General features: G+C 38.7%; 13 non-coding genes across 13 annotated transcripts; 5 read left to right on the forward strand and 8 right to left on the reverse strand.

Annotated features, from left to right (window-relative positions):
• Nucleotides 1-7,526: 7,526 nt before the first annotated feature.
• Nucleotides 7,527-7,600, reverse strand: TRNAT-AGU (transfer RNA threonine (anticodon AGU)). Its single transcript has one exon. It is a non-coding gene; the product is annotated as a tRNA-Thr (tRNA).
• A 6,861-nt stretch (nt 7,601-14,461) lies between these two features.
• On the reverse strand, nt 14,462-14,535 carry TRNAT-AGU (transfer RNA threonine (anticodon AGU)). The gene has a single exon. It is a non-coding gene; the product is annotated as a tRNA-Thr (tRNA).
• A 556-nt stretch (nt 14,536-15,091) lies between these two features.
• Nucleotides 15,092-15,173, forward strand: TRNAS-GCU (transfer RNA serine (anticodon GCU)). Its single transcript has one exon. It is a non-coding gene; the product is annotated as a tRNA-Ser (tRNA).
• Nucleotides 15,174-16,374: 1,201 nt separating this feature from the next.
• TRNAT-AGU (transfer RNA threonine (anticodon AGU)) lies at nt 16,375-16,448 on the reverse strand. Its single transcript has one exon. It is a non-coding gene; the product is annotated as a tRNA-Thr (tRNA).
• A 556-nt stretch (nt 16,449-17,004) lies between these two features.
• Nucleotides 17,005-17,086, forward strand: TRNAS-GCU (transfer RNA serine (anticodon GCU)). Its single transcript has one exon. It is a non-coding gene; the product is annotated as a tRNA-Ser (tRNA).
• A 1,059-nt stretch (nt 17,087-18,145) lies between these two features.
• TRNAT-AGU (transfer RNA threonine (anticodon AGU)) lies at nt 18,146-18,219 on the reverse strand. The gene has a single exon. It is a non-coding gene; the product is annotated as a tRNA-Thr (tRNA).
• Nucleotides 18,220-19,916: 1,697 nt separating this feature from the next.
• Nucleotides 19,917-19,990, reverse strand: TRNAT-AGU (transfer RNA threonine (anticodon AGU)). Its single transcript has one exon. It is a non-coding gene; the product is annotated as a tRNA-Thr (tRNA).
• A 556-nt stretch (nt 19,991-20,546) lies between these two features.
• TRNAS-GCU (transfer RNA serine (anticodon GCU)) lies at nt 20,547-20,628 on the forward strand. Its single transcript has one exon. It is a non-coding gene; the product is annotated as a tRNA-Ser (tRNA).
• Nucleotides 20,629-21,829: 1,201 nt separating this feature from the next.
• On the reverse strand, nt 21,830-21,903 carry TRNAT-AGU (transfer RNA threonine (anticodon AGU)). The gene has a single exon. It is a non-coding gene; the product is annotated as a tRNA-Thr (tRNA).
• A 556-nt stretch (nt 21,904-22,459) lies between these two features.
• Nucleotides 22,460-22,541, forward strand: TRNAS-GCU (transfer RNA serine (anticodon GCU)). Its single transcript has one exon. It is a non-coding gene; the product is annotated as a tRNA-Ser (tRNA).
• A 1,201-nt stretch (nt 22,542-23,742) lies between these two features.
• On the reverse strand, nt 23,743-23,816 carry TRNAT-AGU (transfer RNA threonine (anticodon AGU)). The gene has a single exon. It is a non-coding gene; the product is annotated as a tRNA-Thr (tRNA).
• Nucleotides 23,817-24,372: 556 nt separating this feature from the next.
• On the forward strand, nt 24,373-24,454 carry TRNAS-GCU (transfer RNA serine (anticodon GCU)). The gene has a single exon. It is a non-coding gene; the product is annotated as a tRNA-Ser (tRNA).
• A 1,059-nt stretch (nt 24,455-25,513) lies between these two features.
• Nucleotides 25,514-25,587, reverse strand: TRNAT-AGU (transfer RNA threonine (anticodon AGU)). Its single transcript has one exon. It is a non-coding gene; the product is annotated as a tRNA-Thr (tRNA).
• Between the last annotated feature and the right edge of the window lie 355 nt (nt 25,588-25,942).

Consider the following 25,942-nt stretch of genomic DNA (forward strand, 5'->3'; position numbering starts at 1 on the left):
ATTTTCCCTCCCAAGTTTAGTACTTGAGCCTAGTACATATAACCCTTGCTCATTCTCTGAGGGGTTCTCAATGGTGAGGTACAGAACTATGCATCCCTCCTTGGGGCAGTGAGCGGCAGTGACAGGGAGTATTGAATCTGGAAGGCCACTCTGACCCTTAAAATGGGCTTTTGACAGGGTCATGCGACTTAATAGGCTTATTCCCCATTTGTCCCTTCGCTGTAGGGCCTGGGCTGGTTGATGTCTCCAGTCACTTTCACCAGTGTGCCACCCAACAAGAGACTAATCCTCCCAGTTTTGAACCTTCCCCTATTTCAGCAGTAGTGACACAGATGAATTGTGTATTAAACCTGATATGAAACTGTGCCATGGGGCCTGGATATTCTTATTGTGAGACAGTAGTCAAATTGATATGTTACTCTTGGGGTGGAGACATTATACCAGAAAGTCAGTATGCCCTTCTCATGAGTGACTACCCCTTGGTGACTGACTACCCCTTGAGCTAGGAGAAGGATAAGTGCCAGATGGATGAAGAGTGGCAGCCGCTACTGGACTCTGGATCCGGCATCTCCTTGCAGTGGGAAGCGAGGACCCATGGACTGCTGCGATAGTTGACAGGACTTGGAACAGGCTGTCATCTCTAGGTTCAAGGGTACGTCTGTTGAACCTCTTGGTGATGAGGACTCAGTCACCGGGCAGGATCTGGTGGGCTCCTATGTCCTCAGGATCTGGGATGGATGAAAAGACTCGAAAATGCATTTTAGTCACATGTTTTTAAACTTAGTCTACATATAGGCAATTATACTTGTGCGTGTATGTGACCCAAGGGAAAGACTAAACTCTTATGCTATGACTTCCCTGTTTCCTGTATAGCATCAAATATGTAGAGTTTTGTTCGAGGCCTTAAATTTTCCTTGTTCATCCTTAGGCATATTTCATCCTGTATAACTTCATCTTAGGTCCACTTCTTCTTTTCTTCCTTGGATACTTGTTTCTGGAGTGTCAGAACATCTTTTTCCAGGGTTATTCCTTTTCCTCTGTTTCCGTGTCAACCGGTATTACTGCTGCTTCTTTTGCTGTTACTTCAGCTAGTCTGTTGCCCACTGCTTCCCTTGAAGTGTCTCCAGTGTGTGTGCTTTTACTTTTACCACCGCAACTCTTCCTGGCATCAACAAGGACTCCATTAATTCTTGTATGGCTTTGTGGTGTCAGACTGGCGTTCCGTTAGCCGTGATGAAGCCTCTTTCCCTCCAGATTGATCTTGACAGCTTCATGTTGAGTGGACCTCTCGTATGCTTCTGTCAAGGCCCGCAGTCCTGCCTTTGGATGTAGGCAGTGGTTTTGCTGGCAGCAAGTTACTTCTGTGGCTACTGCTATACCAGTGTGCGAACGGCCTTCTTGGTCTGCATACCTTGGTCTATCCACAAAGAGCATCAGGTCAGGATCTTCCAGGTGTTCTCTTGCCTCATGACAGCAAGACAATCGCATTCCGCCATTTCAGAGTCGACTACCTCTTCCACTAATGTGTCAGAGATGTGGTTTTCATCCTCCATCTTCCTCCCCCCTTTGGCAGAGGTAGAAGAGTAGCTGGATTATGGACAGCACATCTGGAGATGGTGACGTTGTCTGAGAGCAGAGTAGGGCATTGCAGACAGAAATATCAGAAGCTTTATCCAGCACAGGTGGGTTGCAAACACGGTTCTCATGCAGGTTTGGACTTCACGAGTCACTTGGTCAGGTTTTGGAGAGTAGAAGCCAGGAGGGCATTGTCTTCCTCCGGGAAGCTGTGTTAGGACTCCATTTACATGGTCAGGCTTCTTCATGACAAACAGACAAAACAGTTCAGTATAGCGTGGCAGTCCTAGAGCTGTGAAAATGTGATTGCAATTTAGCATATAAAACACACCGATACCTTCTTTGGTTAACCTTAAAATAGTTATAAAAAAAGGTTGCATGTGTAGAAGAGCAGTATTGTCTTGGCTGTCTTCAGTCAGGGTCGGAGGTCATCCATATGTATTGTAAAAAAAAAAGTGGCTGTGGGATGTATCCTCTTCCAGGGCTCCAGGACCGTGGTCATGGCTCGGGTGAGCATAGAGAGGCTATACTGTGCCCCTTGAGGCATCATAGTCCAAATATATTGCTGGCCCTCGTGTGAAAACAAGCAGGTACTGGCTTGCAGCATGTAGAAATAAACTGAAGAAAGCATTGGCCAGGTCAATCACCGTGAACCATAGAAAAATAAATAGAATTGATAAAAATAAAACATAGTGTGTGGGTTTGGTACCATAGATGTGTTCAGTACTATAACTTCATTGACAGCACATAAGTCATGTATTATCCATAACTTCATAGAAATAATTGCAAATTATGAAATGGAGGGTAAATATTGCAATTTCCTTGGCAGCTGGGCTACTGGCTTCTGCCCCACCTTTACAAACTGGATTTTCAGCCTGCCAATATTGAGTCTGGGATCAGTGCCATTAGTTCAACGCCCACATGATCTACAGATGTGTCCTGTAAAAAAAAAGAAAAGACTACATACTTCTTCAGCAAGTAGATCAATGTCCCTGATCAATCTTCTGATTGCATCGGGACCCACCAGGAATTTGAGAGGAGTATCCTCAACCTCTGTCTGGGTGAGAGATGTTGTTTCTCCATTGTATTTTTGTGGGGGGGCGAGCTCCATGTCATATTCATCTTTTTCTTCATTATTCTTTTCATAAACGACATTAATTAATAAACCTATAATGGATACTGGACAGGATGTAGCATAAGACGTGCCGTCTATATAAATAGTTGGAAAGAAGGTACGGCTCTTTGGGTTGGTCATCTGACAGTCAGAACAAGTCTCACGATATTCTGCATTCTGCGTTTGACAGCTGGCACACGTCCAGTCATCGGGAATGTATATAGAAGTATAAATGAATGTAATGCAGATATTGCAACTGACATCTTCCTGTGTAAATATTTGTTTTGCACAAAATTCAGCAATCTTGTTATATTCCTCTCCTCATCCCTTTTTTCCTAACTTCCTCTGCCATCTTATAAAATGCTTCAGGGTCCTGTAACACCTCATAATACCTGAGGCTGGGACGCTGCTCTCCACTCATTAACACATTCTTCTATCCCTTCTTATCTAATGCTCCTCCCCTCGTGATCGGAGGGTTTCTTAACGTACATTTTCTTTCTCACTCCACTATGGGTCATATCTGTCTTATAGATATTGACTGACTGCTCCCACCCATTCTATCATCTGAATTCTGAGTATATCTGAAAAACATTTGTATGTGTGCGTCTTAAAACAAATTCTCACGGGGTTATGAACAGTGGGATATGTGACTGTAAAAGCTGTATGTACTCCTTATGTCCGAGTAAAGGGGTCTTCAGTGAACATAGTGATGTCTAGCTATCTTGAACACAGTAATATAGGGAATTAACCAACAACTAACACCAGAGTATTTCACAAATCTTGTGTATCCTGAAACTGCGTAGTATAAAAATACCTTATAAATTGTTAAAATTTCTGTTTCCTCAAAACTTTCGCTCTAAAACCTTTCAAAGAAAACCATCTCATAGAGAAATGTAGTGACATTAGTAAAACAATAACTAAAAAGTAACAATAGACCTCGGATCTCACAGAGATATCTGTACAAATCAAGCAATTACCATTCAAGTAATTCTCTTTCTACCTGAACCAACTAACCTTATAATTATAGTATGCAGAACAAAACTAGTTTATCCAATTCTCTAATTTCACAACATATATATGTATACACACATAGAATGCATTCAAAAATTTTAACCACATGCTAGTACGCCTCCTGCAAATTATACACACTACAAAAGACAAAAGACAATGAATTTAAAACTGGTACTGACATCAAATACTGCGAATCCTTGACACCAAAACAATTCGCAATTTACCTATCCATATGCCAGCCTGATTTGTAGAGGTGAAAAATCTACACCTGGGCAAACCATACTTTTCAGGGAGAGAGCAATCACTCAGTCACATCAACACGGTAATTGAAATTACCCTTCCACCCATATAACTTATGAACCTATGCTGCAGCTAAAACACCATCATCTTAGCCAGATGATGTCCGGTGGGAAACCCGCAAGAAGTCACCAACCACTTAGAGGTTGGAAAATCACTGAGAGTAATCAAGCCCCTACTCCCACTTGCCCACTGGGAGAGACACAGTTCAGACTTCTGCGATCATCGGTCAAGCCGAGAGCAGGACCGGAACCAGAGTGACAGTGAATTTGCTCAGTACGTCTCCCTATCTATATTTTTTTCCTTTTCAGGCTGGCTGAGGTAACAATCACGTATGCAAACAACCAAAACAGCAAAGCAGAGAGGCAAAGCAGATAAGGCAGACAATTAAACTTTTAGATTACCGTAATTATAAATATGCTTGAAGGGATATATATGTATACTATAAAACAACTTATTACATTTTATATTTTATATCCTCCGGACTGAATACAGATAATGTAGCGGGATTGTTAAACACTTTGGATTCAGGAAATGCAGCTGAAATAGCAGTCTAACCAGTATGGCAGTATATTCAATATGAGGGCTGCGGACAGGCATGTCTCAACAATGCATCAATACTTCAAACATAAAAAAAACTATTATGAATGTATTCCTTATCCCTTTCACTGTTCTTTTGTTACCAAGGCAACTAGGGCTGGGCTTTTTGTCACTTTAGGTATAGTAAATAGTGGTAATCACCTCTAGATAGGTGGTTGATATTTCAGCAGAGGGGGGAAAAATTAGTAATCACCTCTTTCCTTAAAAATATGTATATGCCGTGTCATTCACGTCACCGGGCCCAGTTTATACTGTGGGCGTATGGCCGGACGTGAGCACCTATATGTGTATATATATAATATATACATAACTTCTTCGACCGTCTAAGGTCGGAACCAGGGTGATAACCCAGTGGAAACATCCCCTTTGTACTCTGCTCTGTATGCTTCTAGTAGCCCTAGTGCAGTATGAAATAGTTTTTATCAGATACTAGATGGATTCTAGATACACCCTCCGAATTGGTTAGACCGGATAATACACACAGACAATTAAGGAATTATATACCTGACCGGGTCCGTAGGCTCAGGACTTTCAAACGTGGTCAGTTTAAGGGTTCAGAGAAGACAGCCAACTATCTCCTCCCAGCCGGACGTGAATACAGAAGGTTAGGTAAGATGATATATTTTCTCACCAGGTCTCGAGCTGCAGTCTCGTCCCGCTGGAAAGACGTCCGTCCTGGGGGGAGATTTTGTTGCGGCTGTGATCATCTGGTATCGTCCTGAGCCCCACTGTTTGAGCGCCAACTGCTGATTCTGTCACACTAAGGTGCGACCCGTCTTAATTGTCTGTGGCCGAATTGTAGCTTTGGCACAAGGTATACGTATACTCGAGAAAAGAATACACAAGACAAGAGGGTATCGTGTCAGTATGATTCTTCTCTGTCTTTAATCAAACGTGTACAGCTTTTATAACAGAATTTGAGCTACATCATCAGTTACATCATGGACATGTTTCCAGTTACTATTTGCCTTTCCCAGGTCGCTACACAATCATTATGTACATTTCTGGGTTACCGTTTATTGCTCCCACATTGCTGAACAATACTTATATACACAAGTATTGTTTTCTAGCTTGGCTTACCCTGGTCCACCCAGTTTATTCAATATTTGATGAAGCTTAGGTGAGTGATACCATACAGAAACAACTCTAAGAAAATATAAGAAAATCAGAAGTATCTTAAAGCAACATGATCCCAATATCCAGCAAAGCGTCCATATAGTGATACAGTTTTGATTCTTGTATATATTCATGTGCCATATATTCTTCCCTTAACAACTAGACAGGCGCTTTAACAAACTAAGCCACAGCACCAGAAGATGGCATGCAATTGAAATCCAAGGAAGATTGAAGCACCAATCGAACATTCAACTGATTAGTGCAGCAAAACAATATTGAGCTTGAGTTCCATTCCACGTAGAGCAGAAACATGGAATAAGATTTCAATCTCAGTCATAACACTTAAGAAGCCAAGTAAATTTTGAAGAGCATTCATTTAAAAGACTGACAAATTTACAGAAGCTGTATCGAGGACAAAGGGTTTGAAGTTTTGCAATTGAATGAGCCATCTTTTAGCACAGCTGAAATTTGGGACTTGTTTTGCTTCCAAGTTATGACACAGAATAGACAGATTGAAGAAATGCCATGGCAAAACCAAAAGGAGGAAAAATTATGACTAATTGATATTAAAAACCTCAGCACTGGTTCATTTCTGATAGAGTTTTCCCCAAGCTAACTTCAAACAACAGGCACTGTAGTTGACGAGATAAGGCAACTCTGACAAAAGCCAACATACAATCTTCAGTGAAAAAACACTGACTGGTAAAAACCCTCTCAACATCTTCCCACCTAAACGCACGGGCGCTATGTAGACGAGGTGGCCGAGTGGTTAAGGCGATGGACTGCTAATCCATTGTGCATGGGTGAAGCGGTGGACACTTCAAGCATGAAAGTTTACAATACTCCGGTGCTGCTATCAAACTTTGCAGAGTCAGATCTGTAAATCCACTGGTATTAATTTGTAAAGCTTGATGCCATCCTATATTCTGTAAAGAAAATTTTATCCTCTAATTCCTTTTAAAGTGTTTCAACAGCAGATAATTTTTTTTCTCAATTGCACTATATTAGGGCTGTGGGAAATTAATATTTGATGACAAACAAGAGTAAAAGTCCTCTTTTTGGGGTAAAAACCCACAAAATGAGATGAAGAATAGAAAGCACTGCTGACATTCAAAATCAAGATTTTCCTTTTACTAAATAGGCTCTTTGACCAATTAAGCCAAAGGACAAACAGGTGCGAAACATTAAAAAGCCTGCTTAGAGAGTTAAACAGCCCTAAACTGAGATAAAGAAGGAAAAGGACTGCTGGCATTCAAATTCAAGATTTTCCATTTACTAAATAGGCTCTTTGACCAACTAAGACAAAGGACAAACAGGTGTGATACATTAGAAAGCCTGCTTAGAGAGTTAAACAGCCCTAAACTGAGATAAAGAAGGAAGAGGACTGCTGGCATTCAAATTCAAGATTTTCTGTTTACTAAACAGGCTCTTTGACCCACTAAGACAAAGGACAAACAGGTGTGATACATTAGAAAGCCTGCTTAGAGAGTTAAGAAGCCCCAAACTGACATAAAGAAAGAATAGCACTGCTGGAATTCAAATTGAAGATTTTCTGTTTACTAAACAGGCTCTTTGACCAACTAAGCCAAAGGACATAAAGGTGAGATACATTGGATAAACGGATTAGAGATGCATAGAAAGGAGGCATTTCAAAACTAAATCAACTGGTTTTTACATTGTCATGCTTGAAGCCATCTTTCTTCCTTTATATCTCTTAGATAGAAGAGATTTTTAATCTCACAATTGCACTGTCAGTCGCAAGTGAAACACCTATTTTTAAGATAGGAAGCTTCTTTGTGAGGAGATGAAAACAAGGCACTGCTGAGATTCGAACTCAGGATCTCCTGTTTACTAGACAGGCGCTTTAACCAACTAAGCCACAGCACCAGAAGATGGCATGCATTTGAAATCCAAGGAAGATTGAAGCACCACTCGAACATTCAACTGGTTAGCGCAGCAAAACGATATTGAGCTTGAGTTCCATTCCACGTAGAGCAGAAACATGGAATAAGATTTCAATCTCAGTCATAACACTTAAGAAGCCAAGTAAATTTTGAAGAGCATTCATTTAAAAGACTGACAAATTTACAGAAGCTGTATCGAGGACAAAGGCTTTGAAGTTTTGCAATTGAATGAGCCATCTTTTAGCACAGCTGAAATTTGGGACTTGTTTTGCTTCCAAGTTATGACACAGAATAGACAGATTGAAGAAATGCCATGGCAAAACCAAAAGGAGGAAAGATTATGACTAATTGATATTAAAAACCTCAGCACTGGTTCATTTCTGATAGAGTTTTCCCCAAGCTAACTTCAAACAACAGGCACTGTAGTTGACGAGATAAGTCAAATCTGACAAAAGCCAACATACAATCTTCAGTGAAAAAACACTGACTGGTAAAAACCCTCTCAACATCTTCCCACCTAAACGCACAGGTGGTATGTAGACGAGGTGGCCGAGTGGTTAAGGCAATGGACTGCTAATCCATTGTGCTCTGCATGCACAATCCTCGTCGGATTAATCTGCTTCTTCTTTCGTGTTGAATGGTTTGGTTTTCATTTTTAACCCAAGCGGTGGACACTTCAAGCATGAAAGTTTACAATACTCCTGTGCTGCTATCAAACTTTGCAGAGTCAGATCTGTAAAGCCACTGGTTTTAATTTGTAAAGCTTGATGCCATCCTATATTCTGTAAAGAAAATTATATCCTCTAATTCCTTTTAAAGTGTTTCAACAGCAGAGAATTTTTTTTCTCAATTGCACTATATTAGGGCTGTGGGAAATTAATATTTGATGACAAACAAGAGTAAAAGTCCTCTTTTTGGGGTAAAAACCCACAAAATGAGATGAAGAATAGAAAGCACTGCTGACATTCAAAATCAAGATTTTCCTTTTACTAAATAGGCTCTTTGACCAACTAAGCCAAAGGACAAACAGGTGAAAAACATTAAAAAGCCTGCTTAGAGAGTTAAACAGCCCTAAACTGAGATAAAGAAGGAAAAGGACTGCTGGCATTCAAATTCAAGATTTTCCATTTACTAAATAGGCTCTTTGACCAACTAAGACAAAGGACAAACAGGTGTGATACATTAGAAAGCCTGCTTAGAGAGTAAAACAGCCCTAAACTGAGATAAAGAAGGAAGAGGACTGCTGGCATTCAAATTCAAGATTTTCTGTTTACTAAACAGGCTCTTTGACCAACTAAGACAAAGGACAAACAGGTGTGATACATTAGAAAGCCTGCTTAGAGAGTTAAGAAGCCCCAAACTGACATAAAGAAAGAATAGCACTGCTGGAATTCAAATTGAAGATTTTCTGTTTACCAAACAGGCTCTTTGACCAACTAAGCCAAAGGACATAAAGGTGAGATACATTGGATAAACGGATTAGAGATGCATAGAAAGGAGGCATTTCAAAACTAAATCAAGCCATCTTTCTTCCTTTATATCTCTTAGATAGAAGAGATTTTTAATCTCACAATTGCACTGTCAGTCGCAAGTGAAACACCTATTTTTTAAGATAGGAAGCTTCTTTGTGAGGAGATGAAAACAAGGCACTGCTGAGATTCGAACTCAGGATCTCCTGTTTACTAGACAGGCGCTTTAAACAACTAAGCCACAGCACCAGAAGATGGCATGCATTTGAAATACAAGGAAGATTGAAGCACCAATCGAACATTCAACTGATTCGTGCAGCAAAACAATATCGAGCTTGACTTCCATTCCACGTAGAGCAGAAACATGGAATAAGATTTCAATCTCAGTCATAACACTTAAGAAGCCAAGTAAATTTTGAAGAGCATTCATTTAAAAGACTGACAAATTTACAGAAGCTGTATCGAGGACAAAGGCTTTGAAGTTTTGCAATTGAATGAGCCATCTTTTAGCACAGCTGAAATTTGGGACTTGTTTTGCTTCCAAGTTATGACACAGAATAGACAGATTGAAGAAATGCCATGGCAAAACCAAAAGGAGGAAAAATTATGACTAATTGATATTAAAAACCTCAGCACTGGTTCATTTCTGATAGAGTTTTCCTCAAGCTAACTTCAAACAACAGGCACTGTAGTTGACGAGATAAGGCAACTCTGACAAAAGCCAACATACAATCTTCAGTGAAAAAACACTGACTGGTAAAAACCCTCTCAACATCTTCCCACCTAAACGCACGGGCACTATGTAGACGAGGTGGCCGAGTGGTTAAGGCTATGGACTGCTAATCCATTGTGCATGGGTGAAGCGGTGGACACTTCAAGCATGAAAGTTTACAATACTCCTGTGCTGCTATCAAACTTTGCAGAGTCAGATCTGTAAATCCACTGGTTTTAATTTGTAAAGCTTGATGCCATCCTATATTCTGTAAAGAAAATTATATCCTCTAATTCCTTTTAAAGTGTTTCAACAGCAGAGAATTTTTTTTCTCAATTGCACTATATTAGGGCTATGGGAAATTAATATTTGATAACAAGCAAGAGTAAAAGTCCTCTTTTTGGGGTAAAAACCCACAAAATGAGATGAAGAATAGAAAGCACTGCTGACATTCAAAATCAAGATTTTCCTTTTACTAAATAGGCTCTTTGAACAACTAAGCCAAAGGACAAACAGGTGCGAAACATTAAAAAGCCTGCTTAGAGAGTTAAACAGCCCTAAACTGAGATAAAGAAGGAAAAGGACTGCTGGCATTCAAATTCAAGATTTTCCATTTACTAAATAGGCTCTTTGACCAACTAAGACAAAGGACAAACAGGTGTGATACATTAGAAAGCCTGCTTAGAGAGTTAAACAGCTCTAAACTGAGATAAAGAAGGAAGAGGACTGCTGGCATTCAAATTCAAGATTTTCTGTTTACTAAACAGGCTCTTTGACCAACTAAGACAAAGGACAAACAGGTGTGATACATTAGAAAGCCTGCTTAGAGAGTTAAGAAGCCCCAAACTGACATAAAGAAAGAATAGCACTGCTGGAATTCAAATTGAAGATTTTCTGTTTACTAAACAGGCTCTTTGACCAACTAAGCCAAAGGACATAAAGGTGAGATACATTGGATAAACGGATTAGAGATGCATAGAAAGGAGGCATTTCAAAACTAAATCAACTGGTTTTACATTGTCATGCTTGAAGCCATCTTTCTTCCTTTATATCTCTTAGATAGAAGAGATTTTTAATCTCACAATTGCACTGTCAGTCGCAAGTGAAACACCTATTTTTAAGATAGGAAGCTTCTTTGTGAGGAGATGAAAACAACTCAGGATCTCCTGTTTACTAGACAGGCGCTTTAACCAACTAAGCCACAGCACCAGAAGATGGCATACATTTGAAATCCAAGGAAGATTGAAGCACCAATCGAACATTCAACTGGTTAGCGCAGCAAAACGATATTGAGCTTGAGTTCCATTCCACGTAGAGCAGAAACATGGAATAAGATTTCAATCTCAGTCATAACACTTAAGAAGCCAAGTAAATTTTGAAGAGCATTCATTTAAAAGACTGACAAATTTACAGAAGCTGTATCGAGGACAAAGGCTTTGAAGTTTTGCAATTGAATGAGCCATCTTTTAGCACAGCTGAAATTTGGGACTTGTTTTGCTTCCAAGTTATGACACAGAATAGACAGATTGAAGAAATGCCATGGCAAAACCAAAAGGAGGAAAAATTATGACTAATTGATATTAAAAACCTCAGCACTGGTTCATTTCTGATAGAGTTTTCCCCAAGCTAACTTCAAACAACAGGCACTGTAGTTGACGAGATAAGTCAAATCTGACAAAAGCCAACATACAATCTTCAGTGAAAAAACACTGACTGGTAAAAACCCTCTCAACATCTTCCCACCTAAACGCACAGGTGGTATGTAGACGAGGTGGCCGAGTGGTTAAGGCAATGGACTGCTAATCCATTGTGCTCTGCATGCACAATCCTCGTCGGATTAATCTGCTTCTTCTTTCGTGTTGAATGGTTTGGTTTTCATTTTTAACCCAAGCGGTGGACACTTCAAGCATGAAAGTTTACAATACTCCTGTGCTGCTATCAAACTTTGCAGAGTCAGATCTGTAAAGCCACTGGTTTTAATTTGTAAAGCTTGATGCCATCCTATATTCTGTAAAGAAAATTATATCCTCTAATTCCTTTTAAAGTGTTTCAACAGCAGAGAATTTTTTTTCTCAATTGCACTATATAAGGGCTGTGGGAAATTAATATTTGATGACAAACAAGAGTAAAAGTCCTCTTTTTGGGGTAAAAACCCACAAAATGAGATGAAGAATAGAAAGCACTGCTGACATTCAAAATCAAGATTTTCCTTTTACTAAATAGGCTCTTTGACCAACTAAGCCAAAGGACAAACAGGTGAAAAACATTAAAAAGCCTGCTTAGAGAGTTAAACAGCCCTAAACTGAGATAAAGAAGGAAAAGGACTGCTGGCATTCAAATTCAAGATTTTCCATTTACTAAATAGGCTCTTTGACCAACTAAGACAAAGGACAAACAGGTGTGATACATTAGAAAGCCTGCTTAGAGAGTTAAACAGCCCTAAACTGAGATAAAGAAGGAAGAGGACTGCTGGCATTCAAATTCAAGATTTTCTGTTTACTAAACAGGCTCTTTGACCAACTAAGACAAAGGACAAACAGGTGTGATACATTAGAAAGCCTGCTTAGAGAGTTAAGAAGCCCCAAACTGACATAAAAAGAATAGCACTGCTGGAATTCAAATTGAAGATTTTCTGTTTACTAAACAGGCTCTTTGACCAACTAAGCCAAAGGACATAAAGGTGAGATACATTGGATAAACGGATTAGAGATGCATAGAAAGGAGGCATTTCAAAACTAAATCAACTGGTTTTACATTGTCATGCTTGAAGCCATCTTTCTTCCTTTATATCTCTTAGATAGAAGAGATTTTTAATCTCACAATTGCACTATCAGTCTCAAGTGAAACACCTATTTTTAAGATAGGAAGCTTCTTTGTGCGGAGATGAAAACAAGGCACTGCTGTGATTCAAACTCAGGATCTCCTGTTTATTAGACAGGCGCTTTAACCAACTAAGCCACAGCACCAGAAGATGGCATGCATTCGAAATCCAAGGAAGATTGAAGCACCAATCGAACATTCAACTGGTTAGCGCAGCAAAACGATATTGAGCTTGAGTTCCATTCCACGTAGAGCAGAAACATGGAATAAGATTTCAATCTCAGTCATAACACTTAAGAAGCCAAGTAAATTTTGAAGAGCATTCATTTAAAAGACTGACAAATTTACAGAAGCTGTATCGAGGACAAAGGTTTTGAAGTTTTGCAATTGAATGAGCCATCTTTTAGCACAGCTGAAATTTGGGACTTGTTTTGCTTCCAAGTTATGACACAGAATAGACAGATTGAAGAAATGCCATGGCAAAACCAAAAGGAGGAAAAATTATGACTAATTGATATTAAAAACCTCAGCACTGGTTCATTTCTGATAGAGTTTTCCCCAAGCTAACTTCAAACAACAGGCACTGTAGTTGACGAGATAAGTCAAATCTGACAAAAGCCAACATACAATCTTCAGTGAAAAAACACTGACTGGTAAAAACCCTCTCAACATCTTCCCACCTAAACGCACAGGTGCTATGTAGACGAGGTGGCCGAGTGGTTAAGGCGATGGACTGCTAATCCATTGTGCTCTGAATGCATGGGTTCGAATCCCATCCTCGTCGGATTAATCTGCTTCTTCTATCATGTGGAATGGTTTGGTTTTCATTTTTAACCCAAGCGGTGGACACTTCAAGCATGAAAGTTTACAATACTCCTGTGCTGCTATCAAACTTTGCAGAGTCAGATCTGTAAATCCACTGGTTTTAATTTGTAAAGCTTGATGCCATCCTATATTCTGTAAAGAAAATTATATCCTCTAATTCCTTTTAAAGTGTTTCAACAGCAGAGATTTTTTTTTCTCAATTGCACTATATTAGGGCTGTGGGAAATTAATATTTGATGACAAACAAGAGTAAAAGTCCTCTTTTTGGGGTAAAAACCCACAAAATGAGATGAAGAATAGAAAGCACTGCTGACATTCAAAATCAAGATTTTCCTTTTACTAAATAGGCTCTTTGACCAACTAAGCCAAAGGACAAACAGGTGAAAAACATTAAAAAGCCTGCTTAGAGAGTTAAACAGCCCTAAACTGAGATAAAGAAGGAAAAGGACTGCTGGCATTCAAATTCAAGATTTTCCATTTACTAAATAGGCTCTTTGACAAACTAAGACACAGGACAAACAGGTGTGATACATTAGAAAGCCTGCTTAGAGAGTTAAACAGCCCTAAACTGAGATAAAGAAGGAAGAGGACTGCTGGCATTCAAATTCAAGATTTTCTGTTTACTAAACAGGCTCTTTGACCAACTATGACAAAGGACAAACAGGTGTGATACATTAGAAAGCCTGCTTAGAGAGTTAAGAAGCCCCAAACTGACATAAAGAAAGAATAGCACTGCTGGCATTCAAATTCAAGATTTTCTGTTTACTAAACAGGCTCTTTGACCAACTAAGCCAAAGGACATAAAGGTGAGATACATTGGATAAACGGATTAGAGATGCATAGAAAGGAGGCATTTCAAAACTAAACCAACTGGTTTTACATTGTCATGCTTGAAGCCATCTTTCTTCCTTTATATCTCTTAGATAGAAGAGATTTTTCATCTCACAATTGCACTATCAGTCGCAAGTGAAACACCTATTTTTAAGATAGGAAGCTTCTTTGTGAGGAGATGAAAACAAGGCACTGCTGAGATTCGAACTCAGGATCTCCTGTTTACTAGACAGGCGCTTTAACCAACTAAGCCACAGCACCAGAAAATGGCATGCATTTGAAATCCAAGGAAGATTGAAGCACCAATCGAACATTCAACTGGTTAGCGCAGCAAAACAATATTGAGCTTGAGTTCCATTCCACGTAGAGCAGAAACATGGAATAAGATTTCAATCTCAGTCATAACACTTAAGAAGCCAAGTAAATTTTGAAGAGCATTCATTTAAAAGACTGACAAATTTACAGAAGCTGTATCGAGGACAAAGGCTTTGAAGTTTTGCAATTGAATGAGCCATCTTTTAGCACAGCTGAAATTTGGGACTTGTTTTGCTTCCAAGTTATGACACAGAATAGACAGATTGAAGAAATGCCATGGCAAAACCAAAAGGAGGAAAAATTATGACTAATTGATATTAAAAACCTCAGCACTGGTTCATTTCTGATAGAGTTTTCCCCAAGCTAACTTCAAACAACAGGCACTGTAGTTGACGAGATAAGTCAAATCTGACAAAAGCCAACATACAATCTTCAGTGAAAAAACACTGACTGGTAAAAACCCTCTCAACATTTTCCCACCTAAACGCACAGGTGCTATGTAGACGAGGTGGCCGAGTGGTTAAGGCGATGGACTGCTAATCCATTGTGCTCTGCATGCATGGGTTCGAATCCCATCCTCGTCGGATTAATCTGCTTCTTCTTTCGTGTTGAATGGTTTGATTTTCATTTTTAACCCAAGCGGTGGACACTTCAAGCATGAAAGTTTACAATACTCCTGTGCTGCTATCAAACTTTGCAGAGTCAGATCTGTAAATCCACTGGTTTTAATTTGTAAAGCTTGATGCCATCCTATATTCTGTAAAGAAAATTATATCCTCTAATTCCTTTTAAAGTGTTTCAACAGCAGAGAATTTTTTTTCTCAATTGCATTATATTAGGGCTATGGGAAATTAATATTTGATGACAAGCAAGAGTAAAAGTCCTCTTTTTGGGGTAAAAACCCACAAAATGAGATGAAGAATAGAAAGCACTGCTGACATTCAAAATCAAGATTTTCCTTTTACTAAATAGGCTCTTTGACCAACTAAGCCAAAGGACAAACAGGTGAAAAACATTAAAAAGCCTGCTTAGAGAGTTAAACAGCCCTAAACTGAGATAAAGAAGGAAAAGGACTGCTGGCATTCAAATTCAAGATTTTCCATTTACTAAATAGGCTCTTTGACCAACTAAGACAAAGGACAAACAGGTGTGATACATTAGAAAGCCTGCTTAGAGAGTTAAACAGCCCTAAACTGAGATAAAGAAGGAAGAGGACTGCTGGCATTCAAATTCAAGATTTTCTGTTTACTAAACAGGCTCTTTGACCAACTAAGACAAAGGACAAACAGGTGTGATACATTAGAAAGCCTGCTTAGAGAGTTAAGAAGCCCCAAACTGACATAAAGAAAGAATAGCACTGCTGGCATTCAAATTCAAGATTTTCTGTTTACTAAACAGGCTCTTTGACCAACTATGACAAAGGACAAACAGGTGTGATATATTAGAAAGCCTGCTTAGAGAGTTAAGAAGCCCCAAACTGACATAAAGAAAGAATAGCACTGCTGGCATTCAAATTCAAGATTTTCTGTTTACTAAACAGGCTCTTTGACCAACTAAGCCAAAGGACATAAAGGTGAGATACATTGGATAAACGGATTAGAGATGCATAGAAAGGAGGCATTTCAAAACTAAATCAACTGGTTTTACATTGTCATGCTTGAAGCCATCTTTCTTCCTTTATATCTCTTAGATAGAAGAGATTTTTCATCTCACAATTGCACTATCAGTCGCAAGTGAAACACCTATTTTTAAGATAGGAAGCTTCTTTGTGAGGAGATGAAAACAAGGCACTGCTGAGATTCGAACTCAGGATCTCCTGTTTACTAGACAGGCGCTTTAACCAACTAAGCCACAGCACCAGAAAATAGCATGCATTTGAAATCCAAGGAAGATTGAAGCACCAATCGAACATTCAACTGGTTAGCGCAGCAAAACAATATTGAGCTTGAGTTCCATTCCACGTAGAGCAGAAACATGGAATAAGATTTCAATCTCAGTCATAACACTTAAGAAGCCAAGTAAATTTTGAAGAGCATTCATTTAAAAGACTGACAAATTTACAGAAGCTGTATCGAGGACAAAGGCTTTGAAGTTTTGCAATTGAATGAGCCATCTTTTAGCACAGCTGAAATTTGGGACTTGTTTTGCTTCCAAGTTATGACACAGAATAGACAGATTGAAGAAATGCCATGGCAAAACCAAAAGGAGGAAAAATTATGACTAATTGATATTAAAAACCTCAGCACTGGTTCATTTCTGATAGAGTTTTCCCCAAGCTAACTTCAAACAACAGGCACTGTAGTTGACGAGATAAGTCAAATCTGACAAAAGCCAACATACAATCTTCAGTGAAAAAACACTGACTGGTAAAAACCCTCTCAACATTTTCCCACCTAAACGCACAGGTGCTATGTAGACGAGGTGGCCGAGTGGTTAAGGCGATGGACTGCTAATCCATTGTGCTCTGCATGCATGGGTTCGAATCCCATCCTCGTCGGATTAATCTGCTTCTTCTTTCGTGTTGAATGGTTTGGTTTTCATTTTTAACCCAAGCGGTGGACACTTCAAGCATGAAAGTTTACAATACTCCTGTGCTGCTATCAAACTTTGCAGAGTCAGATCTGTAAATCCACTGGTTTTAATTTGTAAAGCTTGATGCCATCCTATATTCTGTAAAGAAAATTATATCCTCTAATTCCTTTTAAAGTGTTTCAACAGCAGAGAATTTTTTTTCTCAATTGCATTATATTAGGGCTATGGGAAATTAATATTTGATGACAGGCAAGAGTAAAAGTCCTCTTTTTGGGGTAAAAACCCACAAAATGAGATGAAGAATAGAAAGCACTGCTGACATTCAAAATCAAGATTTTCCTTTTACTAAATAGGCTCTTTGACCAACTAAGCCAAAGGACAAACAGGTGAAAAACATTAAAAAGCCTGCTTAGAGAGTTAAACAGCCCTAAACTGAGATAAAGAAGGAAAAGGACTGCTGGCATTCAAATTCAAGATTTTCCATTTACTAAATAGGCTCTTTGACCAACTAAGACAAAGGACAAACAGGTGTGATACATTAGAAAGCCTGCTTAGAGAGTTAAACAGCCTTAAACTGAGATAAAGAAGGAAGAGGACTGCTGGCATTCAAATTCAAGATTTTCTGTTTACTAAACAGGCTCTTTGACCAACTAAGACAAAGGACAAACAGGTGTGATACATTAGAAAGCCTGCTTAGAGAGTTAAGAAGCCCCAAACTGACATAAAGAAAGAATAGCACTGCTGGCATTCAAATTCAAGATTTTCTGTTTACTAAACAGGCTCTTTGACCAACTAAGCCAAAGGACATAAAGGTGAGATACATTGGATAAACGGATTAGAGATGCATAGAAAGGAGGCATTTCAAAACTAAATCAACTGGTTTTACATTGTCATGCTTGAAGCCATCTTTCTTCCTTTATATCTCTTAGATAGAAGAGATTTTTCATCCCACAATTGCACTATCAGTCGCAAGTGAAACACCTATTTTTAAGATAGGAAGCTTCTTTGTGAGGAGATGAAAACAAGGCACTGCTGAGATTCGAACTCAGGATCTCCTGTTTACTAGACAGGCGCTTTAACCAACTAAGCCACAGCACCAGAAAATGGCATGCATTTGAAATCCAAGTAAGATTGAAGCACCAATCGAACATTCAACTGGTTAGCGCAGCAAAACAATATTGAGCTTGAGTTCCATTCCACGTAGAGCAGAAACATGGAATAAGATTTCAATCTCAGTCATAACACTTAAGAAGCCAAGTAAATTTTGAAGAGCATTCATTTAAAAGACTGACAAATTTACAGAAGCTGTATCGAGGACAAAGGCTTTGAAGTTTTGCAATTGAATGAGCCATCTTTTAGCACAGCTGAAATTTGGGACTTGTTTTGCTTCCAAGTTATGACACAGAATAGACAGATTGAAGAAATGCCATGGCAAAACCAAAAGGAGGAAAAATTATGACTAATTGATATTAAAAACCTCAGCACTGGTTCATTTCTGATAGAGTTTTCCCCAAGCTAACTTCAAACAACAGGCACTGTAGTTGACGAGATAAGTCAAATCTGACAAAAGCCAACATACAATCTTCAGTGAAAAAACACTGACTGGTAAAAACCCTCTCAACATTTTCCCACCTAAACGCACAGGTGCTATGTAGACGAGGTGGCCGAGTGGTTAAGGCGATGGACTGCTAATCCATTGTGCTCTGAATGCATGGGTTCGAATCCCATCCTCGTCGGATTAATCTGCTTCTTCTATCATGTGGAATGGTTTGGCTTTCATTTTTAACCCAAGCGGTGGACACTTCAAGCATGAAAGTTTACAATACTCCTGTGCTGCTATCAAACTTTGCAGAGTCAGATCTGTAAATCCACTGGTTTTAATTTGTAAAGCTTGATGCCATCCTATATTCTGTAAAGAAAATTATATCCTCTAATTCCTTTTAAAGTGTTTCAACAGCAGAGATTTTTTTTTCTCAATTGCACTATATTAGGGCTGTGGGAAATTAATATTTGATGACAAACAAGAGTAAAAGTCCTCTTTTTGGGGTAAAAACCCACAAAATGAGATGAAGAATAGAAAGCACTGCTGACATTCAAAATCAAGATTTTCCTTTTACTAAATAGGCTCTTTGACCAACTAAGCCAAAGGACAAACAGGTGAAAAACATTAAAAAGCCTGCTTAGAGAGTTAAACAGCCCTAAACTGAGATAAAGAAGGAAAAGGACTGCTGGCATTCAAATTCAAGATTTTCCATTTACTAAATAGGCTCTTTGACAAACTAAGACACAGGACAAACAGGTGTGATACATTAGAAAGCCTGCTTAGAGAGTTAAACAGCCCTAAACTGAGATAAAGAAGGAAGAGGACTGCTGGCATTCAAATTCAAGATTTTCTGTTTACTAAACAGGCTCTTTGACCAACTATGACAAAGGACAAACAGGTGTGATACATTAGAAAGCCTGCTTAGAGAGTTAAGAAGCCCCAAACTGACATAAAGAAAGAATAGCACTGCTGGCATTCAAATTCAAGATTTTCTGTTTACTAAACAGGCTCTTTGACCAACTAAGCCAAAGGACATAAAGGTGAGATACATTGGATAAACGGATTAGAGATGCATAGAAAGGAGGCATTTCAAAACTAAACCAACTGGTTTTACATTGTCATGCTTGAAGCCATCTTTCTTCCTTTATATCTCTTAGATAGAAGAGATTTTTCATCTCACAATTGCACTATCAGTCGCAAGTGAAACACCTATTTTTAAGATAGGAAGCTTCTTTGTGAGGAGATGAAAACAAGGCACTGCTGAGATTCGAACTCAGGATCTCCTGTTTACTAGACAGGCGCTTTAACCAACTAAGCTACAGCACCAGAAAATGGCATGCATTTGAAATCCAAGGAAGATTGAAGCACCAATCGAACATTCAACTGGTTAGCGCAGCAAAACAATATTGAGCTTGAGTTCCATTCCACGTAGAGCAGAAACATGGAATAAGATTTCAATCTCAGTCATAACACTTAAGAAGCCAAGTAAATTTTGAAGAGCATTCATTTAAAAGACTGACAAATTTACAGAAGCTGTATCGAGGACAAAGGCTTTGAAGTTTTGCAATTGAATGAGCCATCTTTTAGCACAGCTGAAATTTGGGACTTGTTTTGCTTCCAAGTTATGACACAGAATAGACAGATTGAAGAAATGCCATGGCAAAACCAAAAGGAGGAAAAATTATGACTAATTGATATTAAAAACCTCAGCACTGGTTCATTTCTGATAGAGTTTTCCCCAAGCTAACTTCAAACAACAGGCACTGTAGTTGACGAGATAAGTCAAATCTGACAAAAGCCAACATACAATCTTCAGTGAAAAAACACTGACTGGTAAAAACCCTCTCAACATTTTCCCACCTAAACGCACAGGTGCTATGTAGACGAGGTGGCCGAGTGGTTAAGGCGATGGACTGCTAATCCATTGTGCTCTGCATGCATGGGTTCGAATCCCATCCTCGTCGGATTAATCTGCTTCTTCTTTCGTGTTGAATGGTTTGATTTTCATTTTTAACCCAAGCGGTGGACACTTCAAGCATGAAAGTTTACAATACTCCTGTGCTGCTATCAAACTTTGCAGAGTCAGATCTGTAAATCCACTGGTTTTAATTTGTAAAGCTTGATGCCATCCTATATTCTGTAAAGAAAATTATATCCTCTAATTCCTTTTAAAGTGTTTCAACAGCAGAGAATTTTTTTTCTCAATTGCATTATATTAGGGCTATGGGAAATTAATATTTGATGACAAGCAAGAGTAAAAGTCCTCTTTTTGGGGTAAAAACCCACAAAATGAGATGAAGAATAGAAAGCACTGCTGACATTCAAAATCAAGATTTTCCTTTTACTAAATAGGCTCTTTGACCAACTAAGCCAAAGGACAAACAGGTGAAAAACATTAAAAAGCCTGCTTAGAGAGTTAAACAGCCCTAAACTGAGATAAAGAAGGAAAAGGACTGCTGGCATTCAAATTCAAGATTTTCCATTTACTAAATAGGCTCTTTGACCAACTAAGACAAAGGACAAACAGGTGTGATACATTAGAAAGCCTGCTTAGAGAGTTAAACAGCCCTAAACTGAGATAAAGAAGGAAGAGGACTGCTGGCATTCAAATTCAAGATTTTCTGTTTACTAAACAGGCTCTTTGACCAACTAAGACAAAGGACAAACAGGTGTGATACATTAGAAAGCCTGCTTAGAGAGTTAAGAAGCCCCAAACTGACATAAAGAAAGAATAGCACTGCTGGCATTCAAATTCAAGATTTTCTGTTTACTAAACAGGCTCTTTGACCAACTATGACAAAGGACAAACAGGTGTGATATATTAGAAAGCCTGCTTAGAGAGTTAAGAAGCCCCAAACTGACATAAAGAAAGAATAGCACTGCTGGCATTCAAATTCAAGATTTTCTGTTTACTAAACAGGCTCTTTGACCAACTAAGCCAAAGGACATAAAGGTGAGATACATTGGATAAACGGATTAGAGATGCATAGAAAGGAGGCATTTCAAAACTAAATCAACTGGTTTTACATTGTCATGCTTGAAGCCATCTTTCTTCCTTTATATCTCTTAGATAGAAGAGATTTTTCATCTCACAATTGCACTATCAGTCGCAAGTGAAACACCTATTTTTAAGATAGGAAGCTTCTTTGTGAGGAGATGAAAACAAGGCACTGCTGAGATTCGAACTCAGGATCTCCTGTTTACTAGACAGGCGCTTTAACCAACTAAGCCACAGCACCAGAAAATAGCATGCATTTGAAATCCAAGGAAGATTGAAGCACCAATCGAACATTCAACTGGTTAGCGCAGCAAAACAATATTGAGCTTGAGTTCCATTCCACGTAGAGCAGAAACATGGAATAAGATTTCAATCTCAGTCATAACACTTAAGAAGCCAAGTAAATTTTGAAGAGCATTCATTTAAAAGACTGACAAATTTACAGAAGCTGTATCGAGGACAAAGGCTTTGAAGTTTTGCAATTGAATGAGCCATCTTTTAGCACAGCTGAAATTTGGGACTTGTTTTGCTTCCAAGTTATGACACAGAATAGACAGATTGAAGAAATGCCATGGCAAAACCAAAAGGAGGAAAAATTATGACTAATTGATATTAAAAACCTCAGCACTGGTTCATTTCTGATAGAGTTTTCCCCAAGCTAACTTCAAACAACAGGCACTGTAGTTGACGAGATAAGTCAAATCTGACAAAAGCCAACATACAATCTTCAGTGAAAAAACACTGACTGGTAAAAACCCTCTCAACATTTTCCCACCTAAACGCACAGGTGCTATGTAGACGAGGTGGCCGAGTGGTTAAGGCGATGGACTGCTAATCCATTGTGCTCTGCATGCATGGGTTCGAATCCCATCCTCGTCGGATTAATCTGCTTCTTCTTTCGTGTTGAATGGTTTGGTTTTCATTTTTAACCCAAGCGGTGGACACTTCAAGCATGAAAGTTTACAATACTCCTGTGCTGCTATCAAACTTTGCAGAGTCAGATCTGTAAATCCACTGGTTTTAATTTGTAAAGCTTGATGCCATCCTATATTCTGTAAAGAAAATTATATCCTCTAATTCCTTTTAAAGTGTTTCAACAGCAGAGAATTTTTTTTCTCAATTGCATTATATTAGGGCTATGGGAAATTAATATTTGATGACAAGCAAGAGTAAAAGTCCTCTTTTTGGGGTAAAAACCCACAAAATGAGATGAAGAATAGAAAGCACTGCTGACATTCAAAATCAAGATTTTCCTTTTACTAAATAGGCTCTTTGACCAACTAAGCCAAAGGACAAACAGGTGAAAAACATTAAAAAGCCTGCTTAGAGAGTTAAACAGCCCTAAACTGAGATAAAGAAGGAAAAGGACTGCTGGCATTCAAATTCAAGATTTTCCATTTACTAAATAGGCTCTTTGACCAACTAAGACAAAGGACAAACAGGTGTGATACATTAGAAAGCCTGCTTAGAGAGTTAAACAGCCCTAAACTGAGATAAAGAAGGAAGAGGACTGCTGGCATTCAAATTCAAGATTTTCTGTTTACTAAACAGGCTCTTTGACCAACTAAGACAAAGGACAAACAGGTGTGATACATTAGAAAGCCTGCTTAGAGAGTTAAGAAGCCCCAAACTGACATAAAGAAAGAATAGCACTGCTGGCATTCAAATTCAAGATTTTCTGTTTACTAAACAGGCTCTTTGACCAACTATGACAAAGGACAAACAGGTGTGATATATTAGAAAGCCTGCTTAGAGAGTTAAGAAGCCCCAAACTGACATAAAGAAAGAATAGCACTGCTGGCATTCAAATTCAAGATTTTCTGTTTACTAAACAGGCTCTTTGACCAACTAAGCCAAAGGACATAAAGGTGAGATACATTGGATAAACGGATTAGAGATGCATAGAAAGGAGGCATTTCAAAACTAAATCAACTGGTTTTACATTGTCATGCTTGAAGCCATCTTTCTTCCTTTATATCTCTTAGATAGAAGAGATTTTTCATCTCACAATTGCACTATCAGTCGCAAGTGAAACACCTATTTTTAAGATAGGAAGCTTCTTTGTGAGGAGATGAAAACAAGGCACTGCTGAGATTCGAACTCAGGATCTCCTGTTTACTAGACAGGCGCTTTAACCAACTAAGCCACAGCACCAGAAAATAGCATGCATTTGAAATCCAAGGAAGATTGAAGCACCAATCGAACATTCAACTGGTTAGCGCAGCAAAACAATATTGAGCTTGAGTTCCATTCCACGTAGAGCAGAAACATGGAATAAGATTTCAATCTCAGTCATAACACTTAAGAAGCCAAGTAAATTTTGAAGAGCATTCATTTAAAAGACTGACAAATTTACAGAAGCTGTATCGAGGACAAAGGCTTTGAAGTTTTGCAATTGAATGAGCCATCTTTTAGCACAGCTGAAATTTGGGACTTGTTTTGCTTCCAAGTTATGACACAGAATAGACAGATTGAAGAAATGCCATGGCAAAACCAAAAGGAGGAAAAATTATGACTAATTGATATTAAAAACCTCAGCACTGGTTCATTTCTGATAGAGTTTTCCCCAAGCTAACTTCAAACAACAGGCACTGTAGTTGACGAGATAAGTCAAATCTGACAAAAGCCAACATACAATCTTCAGTGAAAAAACACTGACTGGTAAAAACCCTCTCAACATTTTCCCACCTAAACGCACAGGTGCTATGTAGACGAGGTGGCCGAGTGGTTAAGGCGATGGACTGCTAATCCATTGTGCTCTGCATGCATGGGTTCGAATCCCATCCTCGTCGGATTAATCTGCTTCTTCTTTCGTGTTGAATGGTTTGGTTTTCATTTTTAACCCAAGCGGTGGACACTTCAAGCATGAAAGTTTACAATACTCCTGTGCTGCTATCAAACTTTGCAGAGTCAGATATGTAAATCCACTGGTTTTAATTTGTAAAGCTTGATGCCATCCTATATTCTGTAAAGAAAATTATATCCTCTAATTCCTTTTAAAGTGTTTCAACAGCAGAGAATTTTTTTTCTCAATTGCATTATATTAGGGCTATGGGAAATTAATATTTGATGACAAGCAAGAGTAAAAGTCCTCTTTTTGGGGTAAAAACCCACAAAATGAGATGAAGAATAGAAAGCACTGCTGACATTCAAAATCAAGATTTTCCTTTTACTAAATAGGCTCTTTGACCAACTAAGCCAAAGGACAAACAGGTGAAAAACATTAAAAAGCCTGCTTAGAGAGTTAAACAGCCCTAAACTGAGATAAAGAAGGAAAAGGACTGCTGGCATTCAAATTCAAGATTTTCCATTTACTAAATAGGCTCTTTGACCAACTAAGACAAAGGACAAACAGGTGTGATACATTAGAAAGCCTGCTTAGAGAGTTAAACAGCCCTAAACTGAGATAAAGAAGGAAGAGGACTGCTGGCATTCAAATTCAAGATTTTCTGTTTACTAAACAGGCTCTTTGACCAACTAAGACAAAGGACAAACAGGTGTGATACATTAGAAAGCCTGCTTAGAGAGTTAAGAAGCCCCAAACTGACATAAAGAAAGAATAGCACTGCTGGCATTCAAATTCAAGATTTTCTGTTTACTAAACAGGCTCTTTGACCAACTAAGCCAAAGGACATAAAGGTGAGATACATTGGATAAACGGATTAGAGATGCATAGAAAGGAGGCATTTCAAAACTAAATCAACTGGTTTTACATTGTCATGCTTGAAGCCATCTTTCTTCCTTTATATCTCTTAGATAGAAGAGATTTTTCATCCCACAATTGCACTATCAGTCGCAAGTGAAACACCTATTTTTAAGATAGGAAGCTTCTTTGTGAGGAGATGAAAACAAGGCACTGCTGAGATTCGAACTCAGGATCTCCTGTTTACTAGACAGGCGCTTTAACCAACTAAGCCACAGCACCAGAAAATAGCATGCATTTGAAATCCAAGGAAGATTGAAGCACCAATCGAACATTCAACTGGTTAGCGCAGCAAAACAATATTGAGCTTGAGTTCCATTCCACGTAGAGCAGAAACATGGAATAAGATTTCAATCTCAGTCATAACACTTAAGAAGCCAAGTAAATTTTGAAGAGCATTCATTTAAAAGACTGACAAATTTACAGAAGCTGTATCGAGGACAAAGGCTTTGAAGTTTTGCAATTGAATGAGCCATCTTTTAGCACAGCTGAAATTTGGGACTTGTTTTGCTTCCAAGTTATGACACAGAATAGACAGATTGAAGAAATGCCATGGCAAAACCAAAAGGAGGAAAAA

Source organism: Dendrobates tinctorius, unplaced genomic scaffold, assembly GCF_039654945.1.
Source record: "Dendrobates tinctorius isolate UK_male_01 unplaced genomic scaffold, ASM3965494v1 ptg000204l, whole genome shotgun sequence".
Taxonomy (NCBI): Eukaryota; Metazoa; Chordata; class Amphibia; order Anura; family Dendrobatidae; genus Dendrobates; species Dendrobates tinctorius.